The 2,737-nt window shown below is 46.6% G+C and overlaps 1 long non-coding RNA gene across 1 annotated transcript; it reads right to left on the reverse strand.

The window, feature by feature from the left end:
* Window positions 1-1,185: 1,185 nt before the first annotated feature.
* LOC135531436 (uncharacterized) lies at window positions 1,186-2,031 on the reverse strand. Its single transcript, XR_010454004.1, has 3 exons — window positions 1,896-2,031; window positions 1,407-1,503; window positions 1,186-1,271 (listed from the first exon to the last, which is right to left on the reverse strand). It is a non-coding gene; the product is annotated as an uncharacterized LOC135531436 (long non-coding RNA).
* Between the last annotated feature and the right edge of the window lie 706 nt (window positions 2,032-2,737).

A 2,737-nucleotide genomic window follows, 5' to 3' on the forward strand; every position in this document is an offset into this window, starting at 1 on the left:
AGTTAGTCAGTCAATTGGAGTCAGTCAGTCAATTGCAGTCAGTCAGTCAATTGGAGTCAGTCAGTCAGTCAATTGGAGTCAGTCAGTCAGTCAGTCAATTGGAGTCAGTCAGTCAGTCAGTCAATTGGAGTCAGTCAGTCAGTCAGTCAATTGGAGTCAGTCAGTCAGTCAGTCAATTGGAGTCAGTCAGTCAGTCAGTCAGTCAATTGGAGTCAGTCAGTCAGTCAGTCAATTGGAGTCAGTCAGTCAGTCAGTCAATTGGAGTCAGTCAGTCAGTCAGTCAATTGGAGTCAGTCAGTCAGTCAGTCAATTGGAGTCAGTCAGTCAATTGGAGTCAGTCAGTCAATTGGAGTCAGTCAGTCAATTGGAGTCAGTCAGTCAATTGGAGTCAGTCAGTCAGTCAGTCAATTGGAGTCAGTCAGTCAGTCAGTCAATTGGAGTCAGTCAGTCAGTCAATTGGAGTCAGTCAGTCAGTCACAGTCACTCAGTCACAGTCACTCAGTCAGTCAGTCAGTCACTCAGTCAGTCAGTCAGTCAGTCAGTCACTCAGTCACTCAGTCAGTCACTCAGTCAGTCAGTCACTCAGTCAGTCAGTCAGTCAGTCAGTCACTCAGTCAGTCACTCAGTCAGTCACTCAGTCAGTCACTCAGTCAGTCACTCAGTCAGTCACTCAGTCAGTCACTCAGTCAGTCACTCAGTCAGTCACTCAGTCAATTGGGAGTCAGTCAGTCAGTCAGTCAATTGGAGTCTCACAGTCACTCAGTCACAGTCAGTCAGTCAGTCAGTGGTACAGTCAGTCAGTGGTACAGTCAGTCAGTGGTACAGTCAGTCAGTCAGTGGTACAGTCAGTCAGTCAGTGGTACAGTCAGTCAGTCAGTGGTACAGTCAGTCAGTCAGTCAGTCAGTCAGTCAGTCAGTCAGTCAGTCAGTCAGTCAGTGGTACAGTCAGTGGTAGTCAGTCAGTGGGTAGTCGGTACAGTCAGTGGTACAGTCAGTCAGTGGTACAGTCAGTACAGTCAGTGGTACAGTCAGTCAGTGGTACAGTCAGTCAGTGGTACAGTCAGTCAGTGGTACAGTCAGTCAGTGGTACAGTCAGTCAGTGGTACAGTCAGTCAGTGGTACAGTCAGTCAGTACTGATTTCAGAACCTGAAGGGGTGTGAGACATCATACAGTTATGGGACAGTTCTCACCAGTAGTAGTGCAGCTCTGGGGTCTTCGTGGATGAGGATGTCTTCCGCTGACACGCCGCTCCTCTCTCGCTTAGTAAGAGCTGCAGATCCACAACAACCAAAGACCCTTTCAGTTAGCACACATAGTATATATGTCGTGACCTCTGGCAGGTCTTGTCAGGGTTCTGCAGTGTATTCATGTGTCTAGTAGCACAGGTCTATCTTCCTGGACTTACAGGAGTCTGGATGGAGGAAGGAGGGACTCCGGTCAAACTCAGTGAAGCCAGCATATGAGTTGACCGTCCTCATATTACCTTGACCTTCAGGATGACCCTGTAGACAGAGAGAAAGACACACTGGCATCAGTGTCTAGGAGCAACTTCCTCCTACTGGGCTCAGCTGATGAGATCTGTTTTCCTGTTTTTCACATAGTGAGGCTAAGGTTAGGATTTGTCGGGACAATGTGTTTGGACAGGAAGCCATTAAGGAATTCTGGTTTGTTCTGTGGAAGTGTCTCTCTGATGTTTCATGTAAATAAACTGCTCCGCCCTGGCAGCAATATCGAACGAGAACTAACAGGTTTTTTTTGTTTTTTTAATGGTCATAACATTGACTGACATTCTACCAACCAAGAACCACTTCCCAACCAGGAACTAAGAGCAAGTAAATAACTGCCTCAATACCTAGGAGGAGGAACACACACATAATCCCACATACTGTCTCACCTGTTCCCTGGGCTGCGTGGCTGGGCTGAGCTGTCTGGAGGAGATGTCTCTGGGGAAGGAGCGCTGCAGGTCCAGGTGCAGGTTGTCTTTATGACCTGGAGGACCGGAACACTGTTAGACAGATACAGAGACAGCATCACACCAAAGGTGGCCAACACTTGTCCTGGAAGGATGCAGGCTTTTTGTTGGGGTCATTTCAATTCCAATTTGATAACTTTTTGAATTAAAATGGAATTGACCCAAACCCTGATCCAGGTCAGGGGTTGGCCAAACCTGGTTCTGTGCCTTAGAGAGAACATCTTAGACCTCTGGGACAGTCACTGAAAGACAGATGGACAGAGGGTAGGTGCCTCAACCTTTCCATGTGACAAACCCTTTAACCAATACAGACAATTTCAGGAAAGGTTGCAAATTTCAACCAATCAATCAATCCATGGTGATACAGTCACAGCTCGGTCACCATCAACCAGAGGCCAACACCCCAACACAACAATGACATTAGACAAGACAAAAGGTTGACATAATAATTGACAGGTAGAGCAAGAAAAGAGAGGAATCTGAAATTGAGACAACAACGACGAGTTAATTACAAATCTGATCCTAGCACCCTACAGCCCAGGCACCTCTTCCTAGGCTCTGCTCCCTATGTCGTGCACTACTGCGTTCATAACCAAGTAGAAAGGTGGTAATTACCCGTTGGAGGCTTTCACCTATTAATAAATGAATTTTTATGAATAATTCATAATGGTTATATTTGTTACATTTTAATAGTTGCCATGAGAGGTCAGCACGTGAGAGAAGTCGGAGCTCAGGGTTGATAGACAAGGTCCCCATTAGCAATT

Source organism: Oncorhynchus masou, unplaced genomic scaffold (genome assembly GCF_036934945.1).
Source record: "Oncorhynchus masou masou isolate Uvic2021 unplaced genomic scaffold, UVic_Omas_1.1 unplaced_scaffold_15860, whole genome shotgun sequence".
Taxonomy (NCBI): Eukaryota; Metazoa; Chordata; class Actinopteri; order Salmoniformes; family Salmonidae; genus Oncorhynchus; species Oncorhynchus masou.